Source organism: Pinus tabuliformis, chromosome 3_2 (assembly GCF_031772625.1).
Source record: "Pinus tabuliformis cultivar Carrire ecotype Pingquan chromosome 3_2, CPIR1, whole genome shotgun sequence".
Lineage (NCBI taxonomy): Eukaryota > Viridiplantae > Streptophyta > Pinopsida > Pinales > Pinaceae > Pinus > Pinus tabuliformis.
The window spans coordinates 1,026,417,363-1,026,440,028 of NC_142302.1; positions in this window are offsets into that span (position 1 = coordinate 1,026,417,363).

The following is a 22,666-nucleotide window of genomic DNA, read 5'->3' on the forward strand; positions in this document are numbered from 1 at the left end:
TGTTCTTGGTTCTAATGTGACATGGCGGTAAGATGGGAGGTAAGAACCTATGCATCACTTTGACATATTGAATCTAGCTTGGCCTTGTAAGGAGTCATGGCACACAAGATTGCATTGGATGAATAAAGAAGAATAAAAATAGAGTGCTCCCAAAGAAACTAATCATGTAGGTAAAAAATGGCATGGAAAAAAGAAGAAGAATAAACATTTGGGAAGAGTCACATATATACAGGATTTGATGTCGAAATTTGAAGTAGAGTAAATTGTTTAGGGAGCAACTTGTAGGAAGGAGGGATTTGACAAAACTACTCTACAATGGACAACATATCTTGAGTTATATGTGCTAAGTGCACACATAAGGGAGGTGGAATTCCATGAACCCTTAGCCTTAGAGGCAAGCCCAAGAATTTATTATTTATCTATGTCAGTAAAAGGGGAATATCAACACTTATCATAGGGGCAAGGGGATACAAGCAAGAACAATCTAGATCATGAATTGAGCCTAAAAATACAAACACTTGATTTGTGTGTTCCAAAATTAGGGAGTGTTGTGAGACATTTGTTGCTAGTACAAGGGAACAACCAAAACAACTTGAGCAACATGAGAATCCAGTGGAAGATCCCTTAAGAAAACAAATACCTGAACTAGAGTGGTACAATCTTGAAGTCTTGAAGGAAGAGAATATGAAAAAAGAGACAACTACATTTGAGTACCATATTGGAAATGTTCTAAGGTAGTACCCAATGAAACATATTATTTTATCAATGCTCCCAATATTCCAAGGTACCATTATTGAAGATTCAGATCATTCCTTTTTGAATTTGATGTCTTATGTAGAAGTTATGATTATATATCTGATGTCCAAAAACTAATGTTATTCAATTTTTCCCTAAAGGGAGCCTCCTTGAGGTGGTTTATGAATAGATTCGTGAATAAATTCCATTTGTAATAAATAAAATTCTGTGTGTAGCTTGTTTTTTATGCCACAACCTTTTTCTCTAATCTGAATCAAACTATTTAATCTTGATCAGATCATTTAAATTTTTGTTCTAGATTAGAGAATAAGTTCAACCAAACAATTTAATCTTGGTTGAACATTAGAAATTAGGATAGATTAGGACAAATAAAAGGCCTAATATGCTAAAAAATTGGCCTAAGTTATATTAGATTAGGTTGAAATTAGTGAAATAAGTTAAATAGGGGCTGCTAGTCTAAACACGCCCAAAATAGATTAATCTTTAATTAGTGCTTAATTACCTTTTTAAAGGGTGATTAATTCATTTGTAAATAAATATGTTTATAATGTTTTTAGCCAAAGTCAAATACGAAAAAAATGTTTTGTCGGCAAGTGATAAAGTGTGAGCAAGAACCGATGGTGATCTGCCTCCCCGCCCAGATCAACGGCGGGGAAGCCTCTTCACACCCCCTCACCATGATACGAGATAATGGTGGGGGGGTGCGAAAAGTGGTTTTTCCTATGTGGGCCCCCCATGTACGTTTTTCCTCCCTAGCACTTCACACCCCCCCACCCCCCGCTCCAAATTGCTTACCACTACCCCCCCTCCGAAATCTGCCATCACATTTCTCGTGCTTCCCGATACCATTCCAACGGTCACACCTCCCGTGCCATCTGCCTCCAACCGCTCCATGGCACGTGCCCTCACCTGTTATCACCTATACTTTCTCACGTATCTGTTGCCTCCATTAATTCCCTCTGGTTGTTGATGTTGCCTCCTATTGATGCATTACATTCTTAATTAGCCGATCAACAATGACCTATAATATAATGGTAGCCTTAGTCCACTGTCAAATATTCTTATGACCCGTTACACCCACTTTCTTCAATCGCTTATGCAATGTTTCCTTCACTTATTCTTTTTTTTCTTCAGATTCATGCTACTGTCAAACCTGGAAACAATATGCATACTCTCAACATATCTCTGCGTTTTTCTGTCATTCTCCACCATTACAGTTCTATTATACCATGGCTCCAAAGAAAAAGGGCAATCCTTTTTCCATCTCCTCTACAACACAGGAATCCCCAAAGGCCTCTGATGCCTTGGACCTAGACCATATCCCATTAGTCGATCAATATTTTAAAATTGTAGATACTGAAAGTGAATTCTACATGTTCGAATTGTACAACTGGCTGAAGTAGACATAATTTGATTCTGAGGATGAAATAAACATGTGGGAATATAATATACATCTTTATATGTTTCCTTAGACTTATTCCTTTCCTGATTTAGTTATCTGGTGCCAATCCAAGTATAATCCTTTACAGAGAACAATGGTAGCTCAGAATGGAGACATTCTGATAACTATGACTGCATAAACCATAAACAAAATGCTTCTGATACCTGAGAATGAATCTGTTATCTTTTTCTCCACTGCAGCCTTAATTTACCTATACCACAAGCTAACCTTCCCTCAAAGAGCTCAAATTTTTGAGATCTTTCTCCATGAAGATGCTAAGATCCCCAAAAAGAATCCTCCTTATCTAGCATCTATGTTCCCTGAGAGAGACAAGCACATCATTTCCCTAATTTCTTGCTTGTTAGGCTACCAATCAGACCAATGGGTAGATGAAGCTATCCTAGGCTATTTGTCAATCTTTTCTAAAGAAAACAAGCATGCCTTCATGTATAACTACAGTCAATTTTTGGCTGAAGCTATGCATGAGCAATTGATGAACATCACTACTGAAGGAGTGTTTAAATATTCCTCTGTGTTATTTCATATGTTTATTTTTCAACAGGGATATGGGTTGCCTATTGTTTTGCACAAGTAGGATGATCAGCAAGAGAATCAAGCAATTATTCACTGGACCTCATTGATTAGAAATAACTCAACTGAGTTCACATTTTCAGACTTCATAGACTGTTTCATTCACCCAGTTGCACAACTTCTCAACAGTCAAAGTGAACCCAGGATCAGCACAGAAATTAAAAGGATCCTATACCTCAGTGATAAATTAAGAACATGAGACTAGTATCTTTACCAGAACTACACAGAGATCAAAGTATATGTCTGCGAATTGGCTCCATATAAGTTGCCAAAATATGTTCCAATGATAATTTTCTCTCTAGAATATTAGGCAAATGATGAATATGGATGAGCTTCATTTCATCTCAGGGAAGAGGAGATCACAGTTCAAGATAAAGGCACAGGTTGGATCATTCATTTGTAACACCAGATCAATAGGTTTAGAGGAAGATTCCATGCTAAAACAGATGGGTTTCCAACCCAGCTTCACTTGGTCTTATGACCCATTCAACATTATTTCAGACTTAAGGGTGGAACTCAAAACCACTCCTTACAATCATACACCTAGACCAGAGATTGAGAAGTTTAGAAATTAGGAGCAGTGGGAAGAGAATACTCTTCAAGAAGTAGAAGAACATGTTTTACCTCCTTCTACTCTTCAGACTCCTACTTCTCAAACTAAGCATGAAAAGAGGCCTAGGGAAGGATCATCATCATCAACAATTAGAGAAAAGGAATTCATCCACTATCAGAAGAAATCAAGGACTGAATCAAAGGGCACTACTACTACTACTACTACTACTCAGGGTCAGAAGGAGCCTATCATCATCAATTTGGATGATTCATAGGTTTCCATAGGGATAGAAGAACCTGTAATTACTACTCCTTCTTCTTCTTCTACTTCACAGAATTTTTTAGAGATCACTTAATCTGCAGGAACAAGTGAAATAGAGGAGTCAAATGTCTTCACTAATTTCCTTGAAATTAAGCAAAATAATGAAACTTTGAAAGAAAATGTTTATGCACAGTTTTAGAAGAAGACTTCTACTTCACAGCATAGGTCGTTGACAACATTTGACAGTGAGAAGGGAAGAATGCAAATGGCTTTTCTGCAGGTTCAAGTGCCTTCTCCTAAAGGTTCTTTTGATTATAATAAAACTATATTTTCTTTCGATGCTAATTAGATACATCCAATTGATCAAATGGACATGCATAGACAGTCTGGTGAGACGATGTTCTCAACCATGACTAATACTGCGTTGGCATTGTAAAAAATTAAAACTTATCTATCAAATGTGTAGTCACAATTAAAGATTGAGAAAATATCATCTTTAGCTAAGGATAATAGGGTTAAGTCATTGGAGGACTTAGTAACTAAAATTGGATATGACCCTACTGATGTAAAATCTACTGAAGATATTATCAAGAAGAAGAACATAGATATTGCAACATTGAGAAAAAAGATGAAAAATCCTTCTACAGAGGACCCCCAAACTAAGGAGAGAGTAGAAAGTGAACACCAAAAGTAAGAAATGCTCAAACTGATAATTGAGTAGAATGTACAGATAAAGACTATGGAGGAGAAAATTGAGAATTTGCTTAAGGAAAAAGAGCAATTTACTCAGTTAGCTATAGCTCCCATCACAACTATTCCTATTATAGTGTCCAAAACAGCAAGGGAATCTACATCAGCCACAGGGGAATCTACATCGACAACAAAGGATTTGAACAAAATCTCACAAGAGTTGACTCACCAGAAGCAAGAGAATGAAAGGATTCATAAGAAGTTTAAAAATTTGGAAGATCATAAGATAAAGAATGATACTCTGTATGTTGAGGAAATGCAAAAAAAACACAGGTTGAACAAAGGAATTCAAGAGTTTCAGAGCCAGTCATTGATGGCTCAGACCTTGGCCCAAGCCAAGGAAAGCATTTGGCCAAATATCAGTCAGGCCATAACTGAAGTGTGGCCCTCCATTCATATCATTTTCAAGCAGGAGGAACTCAAAAATAGATGTTAGGTAGCTATTGATGAAGTGAAGCAGCTTCTTAAAAAGAAACCAAGTGAAGCTACAGGCAAGATCAGAGTTCTTAACTCAAAAACCAAGGGTCGAGTTGGAGTAGATTCATATTCTGGATAGAACATAAACCATCTTGGAAATCAAGAAGGTGTTGCAGAAAAAGAAATTGATGACTCAGTTAGAAACTAAGTGCCAAACCTTGAATACTTTTGCCCAAAGGTTTCATTTAAAATTTAATTTACTGAATCAGAGAGGACTACTAGGATTAGTGGCCCCAAATGACAGGTTGATCATTGTGGAAGAATACTTCCAGAAGCTTTATACCATAGCCACTGATAAAGAAAATTTGCAAGTATAAAGGGGCATACTACAGGCAAACAAGCATTAGAAGCTTTAGATTTTGACTTGACTATTAAGCATGAAATTAAACATCTTTTTGTAAATAAGACCACTTTTGAGAAGTACATCAATGTTGATGAAGTTTACAGAGAATTGGTAAATCTTCCCATACCAAGTGAAGACCGATGGGATCACTTGTGTGAAGTTAGTGAGTAACTTTCATAAACCACTGAAGGATAGCTGGGCGACACTTTTTTCAGACCACATCATCAATACATTCCTAAAGAATAGTGCCAACATTTAGTAGTTTTGAATTTCCTATAGTTTTGTACTATTTTTGTAATTTTGTTTTGAAAATATCTACGAGAACTTTTTGTATAAATAACTCCTCCTTTGATATTTTAAGGGTTGAACCCTTGGATGAGCTTTGAGAACACAATTGTAACTGAGCTGGAGATTTGCAAGTTAATGAAAGGATTCTGAATTTGCCTTCTATAGTTTTGTCTCCTTGTAATTTATTCATATGTGCTTATTTCATTATGTATTTCTTCATATATTTAAGTCTTTATGCAGAGATCTAGGTAAGATCATATTGAGTATCAGTCAGTCTTAAATCCCCTGTGAAGTTATCAACAATAACTAGGGACTATCTTATAAGACTATCTGTTATTATAAACTCCCCTATATCAATTAATTGTCACACAAATATGCATTTGTTTAAATATATTTTGTTCTACAAGAAACGTTGTTTGCCTATATTCTTTGCTTATAACCAATCAAATATTCTATCTAAATATTTAGCAAGTTATACTTCATCAATATTCTTTTATTCATTCATTTTAAATCAATTAACTATAGCTAGACAAATAGCATCCCTTTCATCTAGCTTAGTAACTATTAAGGCTTAAGCACCTCTTTTCAATAATTCATATCATTAGTCATTCATAAATTTAAAAGCCAACAAAACATTTTAGATGTTGTGGCATGACTAATGGACCTAGAGTCATCTCAGTGGACAAAAACAGCCTTCAAGACCAGCATGGCTTGTAGAATGAAAGCTAAACATGAGATACTCTACAAAAAATGACATTTTTGCAGTGATCTCCAACACTCCATGTGAAAGAGGAAAATAATTGTTATGAAATAGGGCCATCTTGATTAAAACATAATAGTATAAGAACAAAAGCACTAGTAACTACAATATAATATGACAAGCATAACATAAACAAACAATATTGAGGACAACACTAGTAATTATAGATTCACCTCAAGTATAGTAGAATAAAAGGCATTAACAACTTCCAAGTCACTCTTGGAATACTACACAACAAACTATCTAGCCTGCTGCAATTGGTGCACATATGGAAATGGATATTCTCCTAATGTGCCATGTTTTTCATGTGTGCATTGTGAATAATCCCATGCCTAGAAATTATGAGAAAAAACTGGTTTATAAAACTTTACCCACAACAAAATCTTTGCCAATCCAAAATTTGGATTTGGGGTGTAAATCCCTAGGTTGTTGTCATAGTGTACTCCCTCATTCTGGTACTAAAATACTTGTGGTTTTTTTTTCATGCCCTGTGGGCCCTCTTATTCTTCTAGTTATTATCTATATGAGATAGCCATACTAATAAAAAGTATTGCTACTATAGTGGCATATCCCTATGCCAATACAAGATGTATAGCAATTGGCAATCAGGTGTTTTGTTAACACAGTCCTTGTGTGAAGGTTTTTGGCTCAAATCCCATGGGTACAAAAAATCCAATCATGTTAAGGGTTGGTGAGGCCTAGTCTAGGTGAGAACCTTAAGTGATTTTGATCACTTAGATTCCCTTGGGTCATAGTTTATTCACCAAAGGCTAGTTCCACAAATCATGGACATACTAGAGAAAAACAAACACACATGATGCCCATGACAGGATTTTGTTCCATATTAATAGCTAGGAGTGGTTTTCATCAATTGAAAGAGTTGTTCCCTACATGGGTTTGGGGCCTTCCTTCTCTTTAGGGAATCCAAAGGAAAATTAATGGGCTTTACCATTCCTGTGAAAACCCCAAGAAATATCACTTGGATGAATCAAGGTGAATACAAATTTGTAATAAGGAAGTGCATATATACGAAGACTTTTAGTTGTTATCTATGTGATGTGAATAATAATCACAATTCTTATCAATACAACGACATATCTCTATGTTGGGATTATCTTCCACATTAATAATTTCCTCATGATAAGCCAAGAATGTTTCTCCTTGTCTGACATGGTGATTTGTTGCATGGGTAAGTCCTAGGGCCTTCATGGCACCCAAAGGCGAGTTTACAAGATGTTTACCACAATGATTGAAAATTTGTAAGTAGTGAGGAAGGTGTGGAGTTATGTTTGAGTTATGAGGTTCATTAAAAAATCAAAATTATCATAAGTCCTAATAACACATGGCTACAAACTAAAATACTTAATCAAAATTAGTGCAAACTATGTAACATGCTCCCAAAAACATATGCACCTACAAATTGAAAAACTGGGCTCGGGAGCACACTAGAAATATCACAATAATAATACTAACAAATGTAGGTAGCTACTAGAAAACAGACTGAAACACTTAACAAAATGGAACCAACAACTTCAGAGACATTCGAAATCCAAACTGAGGAAAATGGTTAGATGTTGAACAAGGAATTGGGGAATTTAAAATACATGAAGACACCCTACTCTCTGTGATACCAGACTCTTCCAATCTGAGTCAACTTTTCTCTTTGATAAAACCAAGTGAATTCAGCTCTTCCGAGTCTACCTTGAACTCACAAGTCAGATTGGCTTTGAAAGTTTGACGTGCACATCTCACAACTCATACTTGATCATATGTCTATAAATACATTAGGAAAGAAAACAATGATTTCGCTTGTTTTTCTCAAAATTTTACAACAAAAAACTAACATACCTCTCAACGATATAGAACCTATGGAATTTTGTACTTATTAGTATGATCTATATAACTAAAACGAGTTATTATTGAATATTGTATATATGGGCATAGTAAACTTACGTATTGACGATTTCTTTGAGTCATTTCGGATTCAAAGTCCTGTAACCTTTCCTACTCTCTTGCACACAAAAGGGGTTTAGTTTCAAGAACCCCATTTGCCACATTTAGTGAATTTCATCCATGCAAAGGCTTTGATAGACAAAACCCGTTTTCATTCTAAGGATTTCATATTATACACAAATGAACTTGGCAATACATAAAACCGATAGGGCCTAACTTCTCTTCAAGGAAGGGAAATGTGAACTAATATGCTCAGCTATGATTGGAAGATGTTATTTGGAGCATCCCAGGTCACTAGAACCACTTTAAGAAAAATCATAGATGGATAAACTAGAATAATAGAAAGTTACTAGGTGGCTCATTGCCCAAGCAATAGTGAGAAAATTTATACAACCTAATAACCACAAAGTTAATAAAGCTAGATCAAAATCAAAATACAAATTATGTAGTAGCACTAACGCCTCAATTAGTTTCCAATTTAGCCCAAAACCACTTGTAACAAATATTTAACTGTAATTACTCAATATGCTTGCAAATCAAATGTTATTAATTAATGGTGTGCATTATGAATATATACTACAAATTCTTAAAGGATAGATACAAAATTGTCAGGCTAGGAGGTAACTCCTCAAATGAATTGTGTTTTTGCATTAAGGATGACCATAGATATATACATGGAGGGAGTGACTCTTGGGATTCATCTCCCAGTGTCTCTTCATATTCGAATTCTCCTTATTTTCTATTTACACTATTTTACATGGATTCACCTAATCCCAATCATTAGGTGTCAACATTCCCCCCCCTTAATAATAAGGGATGTAGGTGAGTCCAATCATCATTTTGAATCTTTCAAAATTTTCTCTTCCAAGTGATTTGGTGAAGATGCTTGCAATCTACTCATTTGTGGAATGTCAATGGCGTAGATGGATTGTCTTGGCCTCAACATGATGTCAAATTACATGGTATTTTGTATTGATGTGCTTCGTTTGATCATGGAACTTTGGATTCTTGGCCAAAATTATTACAGAAGAATTTTCAATCATGAGAGGAGTTGAATGCACTGGTTTCTCCTGCAAATCTTCCAGAATTTTCCTGAGCCACACAATTTCCTTTGTTGCTTCAGTTGCTGCCACATATTTTTCCTTAGTTGTGGAATCTGCTGGAATTGATTGTTTGCATGACCTCTAGGAGATAGATCTCGATCCAAGAATCATAGCATAACCTGAAGTAGACACCCCAATTTCGTTATCTCCATTGAACTCTAAATCAGAGTATCCAATCAAGATGAAGTCGCCCACTTGTGTATACTTAAGTCCCTCACAAGGTTTTTGCATAAACCTAGAGAGGGTTCCAACATCAAATGAAATGTATGGTCTGGTAGTAGTCAGGTAGTGGATACTTCCTACATGTTGTCTAAACTTTGTCGCATCCTCAATTTTTTTTCCTTCAGTGGATGTGAACTTCAAGTTATGTTCCAATGGAGTAGTCAAAGGGTTGCACTCAGCCATGCTAAACTTGTTCAACAGATCTCCAATATATTTCTTCTGAGAGAAGAATATAAACTTCGAATGTTGAGTTACTTCAATACCAAGATAGTAGTGAACATACCCCAAGTCTATCATTTCAAAACCTTTCCTCAATTCCTTCTTCATGGATGCAATATATCTCTCATTGTTCCCTATCATCAAAAGATCATCTACATACACCACAAGATATACAACTATTTTTCCAACTTTCTTGGCAAACAAAGTTACATAATCAAGATCAGAATGTTTGAAGTTGAGTTTGAGAATATTCTCAGTTAACTTCTCATACTAGGCTCATGGTGCTTGTTTGATTCCATACAAGGATTCTATAATCTTGCATACTTTATATTCTTGACCCTTCACAACAAATCCTTATCACTAGGACATAAAAAAATTATCTTTTAGATCTCCATTCAAGAAATAAATTTTCACATCCATTTGATGGGCTTTCCAACCGTTCTGAGTTGCCAAGGAAAACAGTGTCTAGATGGTAACCCATTTTTCTATGGGATAAAAGCCTCCTCATAGTCGACCCCTTCCTTCCGTGTAAAACCCTTTTCCACAAACCTATATTTGTGCTTGTCAAGTGAGCCTTCAACTTTATACTTTTTCTTATAGACCCACTATTGGGTCCCTATAATACTAGTGATTACCCCATTACTATTGTAGTTATACCCCTTATTTATATTGTTGTGCCCCTATTACCCCCATGTTGTTATTTCTGTGCCCCATAGAATCCCTCTATTGTTATTTTTGTGGCTTTACATTATTATTGTTAGGTCGGCTGGATTATATTGTGACTCCTTAGACTCCTATATATAGAAAGGAGGTTTTGTCATTTGTATCATCCAAGAATTGTTCATTTATGTAATGTAAAGGAGGTTTCCCCCTCGAAGAGGCTGAATTCTAAGGCGTTGATCTGTCTTTTCTATCTTTTCTTGAGCTGGTTTCATAACATTTGGTATCAGAGCTTTGGATTCTAGGGTTTCGCTGCTCCAAACAGGTCATCGTGGAATTTTCGCTATAAATTGTTTTCTGTGACGTTTTAGAAGTCGCAAAAAAAACCCATTTGAGAAGAAATCGCGCTGAACCTTGGGTCCAAATTTCAGAGCTTTTAGCATGATATTTGCGGAGATATGATCTGAGGAAGTTGGTATTTTTGCAGACTCCTGAATTACATTCAAAACAGGTGACCTGGGGAAAATCGTCATAACTTTCTCTCTTGGGATTGGATTGAAATTTCATAAGAAGGTACAGAAAGAGGATGGACTGTAGTTTCTTGTATGCGTGTTTCAGATCCAAAAGTTGAAACAGTGACTCGTGGCACGTCGTACAAGTTCGCTCTACTGAACTAGTCTAAAAGCAAGTCACTGTGGGAGATTTCACATAACTCTTCCTTGGAGAATCCAATTTGGGTCAGACTTGTGGCATTGGAAAGAGGACACAGAAGGCTACTACAGGTCACAATTTCAGAATTGGATGATCCAAAATTACAGAGATACATCAGATTCAATATCAGGCTTCTATAAAGTGAAAAAAGGTGTGTAGTTTTTTTTAAATTTTTGTGTAAGCTTGGTTTAACGGAATTCAAAGGGCATAGTAAAGCATTATTATCGGTAACTGATGCCCCGAGGAAAGAAAATGCAAACACCTAGTAAGGAACCTGAAAGCTCTAGCATGACTCATGAAGAAGAGGAAGAAATGCTACATGATATATCAAAATTACAAGAACAAGTGCAACAAATGTCACGCTCACAAAAGCTAACAGAAGCTAAGATAAATGGCGTGGAATCTAAGATAAATGGCGTGGGATCTAAGATAAAGGGAATGGAAGCTAAGATGGATGATTCGAAGACAAATTTGAAGAGAGACATGGCAGATTTGAAGACAGATTTGAAGACAGACATGGCAGATTTGAAGACAGATTTGACAAATTTTCTACAAGAAATACTTACTAATGGTGAAAAGGTAGTAAAGGAAACTCATGATGTGAACAAAAGAAATGTTAATCATGATTCCATAGACTCTAATGTTGGATCGAAGACCCACCATATTCCAAAAATCGATATGAGGAAGTTTGATGGCAAGGATCCCGCCACATGGATATTACAGATGGAGCAATTCTTCGATCTCAATAATGTGCAAAACACACAAAAGGTACGTATGGCAACTGTATATTTGGAACCAAATCAGTTTGTATGGTATCAATGGCTTTGCTCTCGTAAACAATTTATCACTTGGGCAATTTTTACGGAAGAATTGATAGCACATTATGAAGATACAAAAAGCAACACTTTTTTTAGCCAATTGATAAGTCTCAAACAAAAGGGTTCAATAATGGAGCACATTGAGGAGTTCCAAAAATTGAACATAAGGGTAAAAGATATTCCAGAGGAGCATAGGATTGATGTGTTCATAGGGTCTTTAAAGGATAATATCCAACATGATGTTCGCCTTTGGGAACCTGATTCATTAGAGAAGGCATTCAGGTTAGCAAGAAAAATGGAAAGCAAAATTATGGCAACCAGGAAGCATACCACTCACAACTATAAAGACGGAAGTGTTGTTGCCCCTAGTCTTCCACAACCTATAAGGTTGACACCACAACAATTGGAAGAAAAAAGAGCAAAAGGGCTTTGTTACAGTTGTGATAGCAAATACACTAAAGGTCATAAGTGTGCTGAGAAGAAATTATTCTACATAGATTGTGAAGAGGAAGAAGAAAAGGAGCAAGAAAGGTCAAAAGAAGAAGATATACTCCAGGAACAAAGCCTAGATGAAGAACAAATAAATCCGACCATATCTTGTAATGCATTGGCGGGAATTACCACTCCTCAAACCATCAAGATAGAAGGACAAATCAAGAAGAAAAAGGTAATAGTGTTGATTGATTCAGGAAGCACCCACAATTTTATTCATTGTAGGGTAGCAAAAGAATTGAATTGCTTCCTATATCCAGCACCAGAGTGTCAAGTGATGATTGCAAATGGAGGAACAATAAATTGCTCTGGAAAGTGCCATAATATCAAGCTATCCATGGGAGAATATGTATTGACTAGCCCAATGCTTTCCATTCCAATGGGAGGTGCTGATGTTGTACTAGGAGTCCAATGGCTACAATCCTTGGGTACAATAGCTTTTAATTTTCAAGAACTTTTCATCAAATTTTCTACGGAAGGAAAGGAAGTTGAATTAAGGGGTATTGCAGGGAAACCAGGAAAGATAATCAGCTCTAATGGTATGACAAAGCTTCTAAAAAAGGAGCAAAGAGGTGTAATTGCACAATTATGTTCGCTAGATGTTTCCACATTGGAATCATCTATTTCTCCAGATCTCCAAAAAGTCCTGGACAATCATTCCAAGGTATTTGAGACTCCCAAAGGTCTCCCACCTATGCGTGATCATGATCATGCTATTCATCTGATTCCAGGAAGTGTTCCTCCAAACATCAGGCCGTACAGATATCCCTATGTCCAAAAAAGTGAAATTGAACGTATGGTTGCAGAAATGCTAGAGGCTGGTATAATTCAACCGAGTCAAAGTTCTTTCTCTGCTCCAGTAGTATTGGTGCACAAGAAGGATGGATCATGGCGCATGTGTCCGGATTATAGGGAGCTCAACAAGCTCACTATTAAAGATAAGTTCCCCATTCCTGTCATTGATGAATTACTGGATGAATTGCATGGATCAATTTACTTCACCAAGTTGGATCTTCGTTCGGGATATCATCAAATCAGAATGAAGATTGAAGACATTCCGAAAACGGCATTTAGAACTCATGAGGGTCATTATGAATTTTTGGTCATGCCTTTTGGCCTTACCAATGCACCTTCAACATTTCAAGGTTTGATGAATTCAATTTTCAAACCATTCCTTAGAAAATTTGTGTTAGTATTTTTTGATGATATACTAATCTACAGCAAGTCTTGGAAGGATCATGTTGAACATGTTGACAGGGTGCTACAACTATTGGAGGAGAAACAATTATATGCAAAAAGATCCAAATGTTTCTTTGGAGTCCAGGAGGTGGAATATTTGGGTCATATTGTATCTCATGAAGGAGTTAAGGTAGACCCTAGCAAAATTAAAGCCATTAAGGAATGGAAAATCCCCACATCCATAAAGCATCTGCGAGGATTTCTTGGGTTGACAGGGTATTATCGCAAGTTTGTTAAGAATTATGGGAGAATAGCAGCACCTCTAACAACATTATTGAAGAAAGATGCATTTTCATGGACTCCGGAAGCAACAAAGGCCTTTGAACATCTTAAAGAGGCAATGTGCCAAGCACCGGTCTTAGCTACACCGGACTTCACAAAAACCTTTATTGTGGAATGTGATGCTTCAGGAAATGGAATTGGTGTTGTTCTAATGCAAGATGAAAGACCCATTGCTTTTGAAAGTCGTCCAATCAAGGGAAAGTTTTTAAGCAAAGCTATTTATGAGAAGGAAATGTTGGCAATACTCCATGCACTTAAGAAATGGCGACCCTACCTAATGGGAAGACACTTCAAGGTAAAAACGGATCATGATAGCCTTAAATACTTTTTAGAACAAAGATTATCCTCTGAAGAGCAACAAAAGTGGGTCACAAAGATGTTGGGTTATGACTTTGAAATCATCTACAAAAAAGGGAAGCAAAATGTGGTGGCAGATGCACTCTCAAGAAAGGATGAGGATGTGGAAGCATTGTTGTGTGCCATTTCTATTATCCAACCAGATTGGATAAACGAAGCAAGGGAGGAATGGAAGAATGATGAAGAAGTGTGGGCACTTATTCGAAAGCTACAACAAGATTCCAGTACGTCTGATACATTTAGCTGGCAAAATGATTCGTTATGGTACAAAGATCGCTTATACCTCTGTAAGAATTCCCAGCTAAAACAAAAGATTCTTATGGAATTGCACACTTCTCCCTTAGGAGGGCACTCAGGATTTTTAAAAACTTACCACAGGGTTAAGAAGGAATTTTTTTGGGATGGCCTTAAATCAGATATTCAAAAGTTTGTGGCGGAATGTTTGGTTTGCCAACAAAATAAAGTTGAAACAATTAAGACACCGGGTCTATTACAACCTTTATCCATTCCAAGCCAACGTTGGGAGGAGGTTTCAATGGATTTTATCACAGGTTTACCCAAGTCTGAGGGAAAGAGTGTCATCATGGTGGTAGTTGACAGACTTACCAAGTATGCACACTTTTGTGCATTATCACATCCATTTAAAGCCAGTACAGTTTCTACTGCATTTATGGAAACAATTCAAAAGCTACATGGAAACCCAAAGATTATTGTAAGTGACAGAGATCCCATTTTCACTGGAAATTTTTGGACAGAATTATTTTCTTGTCTTGGTACTCAGTTAGCTCATAGCTCATCTTATCATCCTCAATCTGATGGGAAAACTGAGATAGTAAACAAATGTTTGGAAGGATATCTTCGTTGCTTTGTATCTGATAAACAGACACAATGGGTCAAATGGTTGCCTCTGGCTGAATGGTGGTATAACACTTCCTTCCATACAGCAAAAAAATGACCCCATTTATGGCACTTTATGGGTATCAACCACCATCCATCACATCATATTTAAGAGAAAATTCTAAGGTTCAGGCAGTGGAACATCACATCGAACATCAACAACAAGTCCTCCAACTCTTAAAGGATAACCTCGTGTTGGCACAAAATAGAATGAAACAACAGGCAGATCAACATCGCAGTGAAAGAAGTTTTGATGTAGGTGATTGGGTATTCCTACGGCTACAACCATATAAGCAAATGTCCCTAAAGCAAGCTAAGAAGGATAATAAATTATCACCAAAGTATTATGGTCCGTACAAGGTGTTGCAAAAGATTGGTACTATGGCATACAAATTGGAGCTTCCTGCAGCTTCTCGATTGCACCCAGTTTTCCATGTTTCATGTTTAAAGAAGGTTATAGGCGACAAGCTCCCAGTTCAAACAATATTGCCAGAACTTGACGAGGAAGGAAAAATTATATTGGAACCGGAAGCAGTCACAGAAACAAGAACTCGACAGCTACGAAATCGATCAATTTCAGAGTATCTTATCAAGTGGAAGAACTTATCCGCTGAAGATTCCACATGGGAGGATGAGAATTTTATGCAGAAGTATCCAGAACTACTCAAGCGTTGAGGACAACACTTTTTTGAAGGAGAGGGGCATGTTGGGTCCCTATAATACTAGTGATTACCCCATTACTATTGTAGTTATACCCCTTATTTATATTGTTGTGCCCCTATTACCCCCATGTTGTTATTTCTGTGCCCCATAGAATCCCTCTATTTTTATTTTTGTGGCTTTATATTATTATTGTTAGGTCGGCTGGATTATATTGTGACTCCTTAGACTCCTATATATAGAAAGGAGGTTTTTTCATTTGTATCATCCAAGAATTGTTCATTTATGTAATGTAAAGGAGGTTGCCCCCTCGAAGAGGCTGAATTCTAAGGCGTTGATCTATCTTTTCTATCTTTTCTTGAGCTGGTTTCATAACACCCACTTGTAGCATATTGGTTTGGTTCCCAATGTAGGATCAACTAGCTTCCAAGTTTCCTTATTTATTAAGGCATCAGACTCTTTTTGCATCACTTGTTTCCATTCATCATGAGGAGTGAATTCTTTGAAGGAATTTGGCTCAAATTTGTGGAAAAATTTAGTTCACAACCATAAGAAACATTCATATCAACAGGTGAATCAGAATCTTCTACATCATCTCCATTATGTCTAGTAGATATCCTTGTTCCCATATTTCCAACCTCATCAGGATGAACACTTTCAAGTGTCTTTGTCAGCCATTTTGGAGGACCTTTTCGAGATGGCCCGGGATGCTCAGTTGACTGAGTTGTGGCTGAGTCAAGATTTAGTCTCCCAATTTTGTCAATCACATCACTCAAAGTGTCATCTAGATCAGTTGTTCGAGTTTCATGCAGGGGAGAGAGTGATTTAGAAGAAGATTCCACAGATTGATCCGGTATAGGAATCCCCCCTTCAAGATGTGGAATATCATTATCAAATTCTTGAAAAGACTTTTCATGTCCAAATCTATCCAAGCAATCAAGTTTCCGCTCAACAACATTGTCATCCTTGGAAGATTCAAGAAATATCACATCTCTAGACACTACAAACTTCTTATTAAATTCATCATAGAGACGTTATAGTTTTGAGCTATTTGAATACCTGAGGAAGATACACTTAAAACTCCTTGCACCAAGTTTGTTTCTTTGTTACTTAGGTATCAAGGCATAACAGGGGGGACGAAATACCTTGAGATGCTTTACCGAAGGAATGTGTCCATACCACATTTCATAAGGAGTCTTGTTTCTAATAGCATTAGATGGATACCTATTCTTTACGTACACATCACATAGAACTGCATCGTCCCAAAACATCAATTTAACATTCTTGAAAAACATCATGGAATGTACCATATTTAAGATTGTCATGTTCATTCTTTCAGCTAATCCATTATGTTGGGGATTATAAGGCACAATTTTTTGATGTTTGATCCCATGCTGGTGAAGATAGTTTCAAAATTCATTTGAAGTGTACTCTTTTCCATTATCAGTGTGAATAGAGCCAATATGAGATTGTGCATCATTTTCAATCCATGAATGAAAGTTCTTGAATGTTTGAAAAACATCAAATTTGTTCTTCAACAAATAAACCCAACACATTTTGGTGTAGTCTTCAATAAATTTCATCATATATTTATTTCCATTTCTAGAAGGAGCCGAAATTGGGCTGCATAAATTTGAATGGATAAGTTCAAGCTTTCTATGTGCTTTGAAATGTGAATCAAGAAAAGACTATTTTTTGTTCTTTCCTAAGATATAAGTATCACATTGCTTAAGTTTCCTATGAAGTGTAGGAAAACCAGTAACACCACTTTTTTTCAACATACAAAGCTTTTCACAATTCAAGTGTCCAAATATAGCATGCCATAAAATACTTGATGGAAATGTACCTTCATCATAATGACAACTGTATGAGCAGTTCTCTGCATGAGTAGAGGTTCCTTGCAGCTTTAGAAGTCTTTATTTTTATATCCCCGTCATGACAAGTGAACAATATGATGCTTTTCTAACCTCAACCTTGCCATCAAACATATGAATGCAGTTTCCTTGCTGGCGGATGTGGACCAAAGACAAAAAGTTTGTCCTCTACTCCGCGAGATATAGAACATCATGTAGAAGAAAGTCTGGAAGACCAGACAACTTGAGCCTGATGGTGCCAAGACCTGATGGCTTGAGTTTTGAATTGTCTACAAAGTATACTACTCCATCAACATTGTTAGTAATTTCTTCAAAAAAATCTCTTCTAAAAGTCATGTGGTAAGTTTCCCATGAATCAAGCAACCAATCATTTTTCCAAGAAGCAAGTGAAGCATTAAATAAGTCTTTAGTTACTCCAATATTGTAATGTGCCACAACATAGTGAGCGAATTCAGGTGCTTTACCTTTCCCTTTGTCATTGCTTTTACCTTTTCTTTCATTTATTTGTTGATTAATTCTATCCCAAGGAAACTTACACGTGGATACGTCATGTCCATATCTATTGCATCATATGCAATGAAGATCATACTTTTCTCCTTGGAACTATCTATCCCCTGTTACATATCATTTTGTCACTATCCCTATACTCCTCGTCACATGATCCTGGAGGACCTATACAGTGAACCTGACATGCTTTCCCATCATGAAGAAACTCCCATCATGTCCCTCTTCATGAGCAGAATAATTCCCTTTTGCATCATTTCCCAAAAATCTTCCATTTTTCCCAGTTTACAAGGCCGACGCTAATGACCTGTGTCCTCCTCATGCCGATGTGCAAAGCTAACACTAGAAGTCGCGCCGTACGGATCGATTGAGCCTTTTCTCAATCGCGTCGATCCTCTTTTGGAAATTTTTTTAAATATGGAGCCGAAGCTTCCAGTTCTCGAAGCTTCGTAACGAAAGTTTGGTAAATGGTTGGGCCGGATGGAGCCGAGGAAGTCAATCTGGGCTCCTTTCCCCTATTAGGATGGAACAAACTCAAGAGATAAGACCTTCTCCCATGATGAGAGGAACCATCTCCCATCCATTCAAGCTATATAAACCTCTCTTTTTCCCAAGCAAAAGCTAGTTCCAGTTTTTGGCTAGTTGGAGTTTTGAAGCAAGTGTAAATAACCAGCAAGTCACTTATAGCTTGTAGCTTTCTAGTGTATGTTTGAGGGAGAATAGTTTTTTTTGGTTTGGTTTGAGAAATAGAGGGAAATAGGCCTAAAAACCTCCATTGTTTGTGCCATCAATGAAGTGATAGAAGAAGTGTGGGAACCCAGATACATCGGAGGAGACCAGAAATGTCAAGGCATCCGTTGTACTCTCTTTCTAATTTATATAAATGCAACTATCGATTGATTTCCTACATGAAGTGTCATCTTACATCTTTATGTATTAATGTTCCTTGACTTGTTAAGTAGGTTGAATGCAATATTGTATGCTATCACATTTGTTGTTTGTTGTTGTTTGCTTGTTTCACGTATTCGAAGGAAGAAAATGAAAAATAGCTGGAGTGAGGAAGCAGTGGCATCACCGAGTGGGACAAGCGTTGTAAGAGGTAGGCCCTCTTAATTGATTCTAGATTAAGGAAATATTCCATAGAATATTTGTTTGTGGCTAGACCCTCTCTCTCAGGCTAGAGGGATTGTTTGTGTCTGCACTTAGAATTTTCCTGCACCACAAATTGGCAACTCCGCTGGGGAACCAATCCTTCTTTTTGATTGATTGTCATTTCATGGTTTTGTGTGAACTTTTATAGTATCACCATGTCCCTTTAGTTTTCTCTACCTTGCCTGGTTTACTGCTCTGAGTCTGAAATTTACAGTGGCAAGACTGGTTTTAACCTTTGAAAATTTTTATTTTTTTTCCTTGAATCCTTGGTTAGCGTGTTTATTTTTCTGACAGTCGCACTGATCAGTGTGAGTCTCTCTAAAACAGTCGTGCTGACCCCCTTCTAGCACTTTTTGTCAGTTAGGCAGTCGCGTCAATTCCTGTAGGTGAAGATCTGGGTTTCTCCTGGATCATAACCAGTGTGTCTTGCCCTCATAATTTCTGCCTTTTAGCCTATTTGATGTGTTATTTCTGGCCCTATGTGAAGTTCTTTTTTATTTTTTATTTGAATCCCTCGATCAACACTACTTGTAGCCTAGCCAGTCATGTCGATCAGGCCATCAACGCTAGTTGTAGTCTGGTCAGTCGTGTTGGTCATGCTGATCAACGCTAGTTGTCAGTTAGGCAATCGTGCCAGTGTTTGAGTTAAGAAAAAATCATAATTCCTCCCATTCCAGTGCCAATGTGTCTTGACCTTTAGACTCTCTTCTTCCACCTAGAAGTGACTAGAATGCTTTGTTTGTTGGTTTTTGATTGATTGATTGGTTTGAAGTTTCATTGCTTGATTTTTTGAGTTTTTGGATGGTTTCTATGACCCTAGGGCATCTAGGTCAATTACCGTTCATTTGTTTGTTTACTCATTATGTCAAGTTTCTGATTTGTTGCTTCATTTAATCCATCTTTTAGTCGCAACATCTTCATTGCTTCATTTTCAATCAAATGAGTGAAAGAGTCTCGTTTGTTCTCTTATTTCGAGTGTCTCTTTTCTCGTTCTGAGCATAGATTACATTACTTGGTTTGTCGATTGAAGCATTTATGTGTTTGGTTTGTTTGATTCAGGGAAGAAGTTTCTTTTAGTTTCATTTATCATGATTTGGATTTGATCGATGCTTGTTTGTTTGGAATTGTGAAAATTTTCATTAAAAGTGTTTTATGTGAAAGATTCATTTTGTATTTTATGAAAAGAAGAGCATCATTCTAGTTTACTTAAGAGAAAATATTGCATTAGTAGCGTCATTGGGAAGCTAGAATTACATCATCATAAGCATTGGAAATGAAATGAAACTTATTTTGTTGTTAAGGGAAGATTAAGTGCATTTAGTACATGTGTTAGTGAAAGTTTTCATTCTTTTATTGTTGCATTGATTGTGTGCTCTCTATCCCTCAATTAGTGTTAACTTTCATTAAACAAAGATCTATTTTCTCATATAGCTGCATGTAGGAGTTTTGTTAGATGATAGCTATAGGACCTTGTAATTGAAACCTAATTCAAGATCAATTGTTAAAATTTATCGAATTAACCTAAGGAAGCATTGAAACTTAACGCTTACATTTAGAGGTCTAGGCTAGAGACATGTTCCAGCATCTTAAAACATAGCATTTGTCGTTCGCTTCAGCACTAGACAACGCTAGTATGGACTTGTGCTCCCCGTACCATCGTGTATATAAAGGGATACCCCATTAGGTTGCAATCCTTTATCCTTTGGAAGCCGAGTCTGCCACCTTGTAAACGTGATACACCGACCACAGCATTCAGGGAGACTACCTGCCTATACTTCTCGGTCCGCCGAGAGGTATTCTACTGTTCACGGTTACCTGGTAATCCTTTTTGCCTAGATTATCCTGAGCAGTCATTTTGGTCTTTTTGACTCTTTAAATTTAAAATATCATTGAGCACTTGTCCTTTTGAGCTTGTTAACTTCGAAAGTGACTAGAGTCACCTTTTTCCCTTTTCTCGACTCTTAAAACATGGAAAGGCAAAGTTTTGTTTCAATGTTCTAAAATTAACTTCCCACAAAATATTCCTGGTTAAAGTTATATTCCTTAGTAATTCTTTAGGGTCGATTCCAATGACAAAATTTCCATAATCTACTAGGCAAGGATTCCCCTTGGATGGGAATCCTTGTCCTTTTAATTCTTTTGGAAATGCTGGTGCTCCTTATATGGTGACGTTGTCCCTTCCTGGGTTAACCATTGGTCTACCTGTCTGGTTGTTTTTGACCTCAGTGGTCCCGAGCGTCCCAACTCCTATCCAAACGTCTCCTTCATTCAAATCACGTCACGATGATTCTAAGGTTGACCCCTCACCTTCTTCCCCCATTTCTTCACCCTCCTCTTCTACTTCGCTTGGTGAAAGTTTCAAATCTAGTAACCAGGAGGCTAAGAAGAAGAAGAAGAAGACGAAGAAGAAGAAGTTAGATAAGCAAGAGGCCAACCGTGCAGCTATTGCTCTAAATTCACTTCCTGTCGACAAACCTTCCGATCCTCCATGGAAGGTCAGGTTCCTTTGCAAGCTTTGTAAGGGTGACCATCTCCTTCAAGACTGTCCTGGTATTCCTAGACTCTTAGAGATATGGTCTCAAGACTTGAATCAACTATCCCCATCGACCTCTGGAGATCATGTTGATGATACACCGTTGGCTAGCGATGGTAAGAGGAAGGGAAAAATTAAATTCCCATGTAGGTTATGTGAAGCAGGGCATATTCTTCACCTTTGTCCTCTTATGGATAAAGCTTCCAAAATTTTGGAAAACCTTACAGCTCCTCAACCCCAACTTCCTGTTGGTTATCAAAGGCTTTCTTCTAACCCTCTCCTAGTTGGTAAAGAGATTGACTTGGATTCATCTCTTACCCATCCTGCTCTTCCTGAGCATGACTCTCTTGTGTCTGTTCCTGACCAACCATTGGTCAAAAAGAGTGTCGACTTGGCTCCGCCTTTAGTTGTTCACTATGTTCTCGAAGAGAGTAGTGATCATACTACTCATGTTCTTCTCATCTCCTCAGATTCTCATGAATCGAAGAGTGACCCTCCCATCCCAGTTGTTCAGGAGAGTCCTTCTCCTTCTCCTACAGGGCATGGGGGCAATCATATGATACCCCCACCAAGTAGTTTTGTCGTTTCTTTCAATTGGAGTCACTTGACTGCTTTCTGCCTTCCATCTTATGTGCCTTTCCAGATTACAGTAAAATCCTATAATATGGTAGTACATGGCACTATATTAGATAAAGGCGCATCTGTTAGCATCATGTCTTCAGCTACTTGGCAAGCTTTGGGTTCCCCATAGCTTGTGCATGTCACTCAGA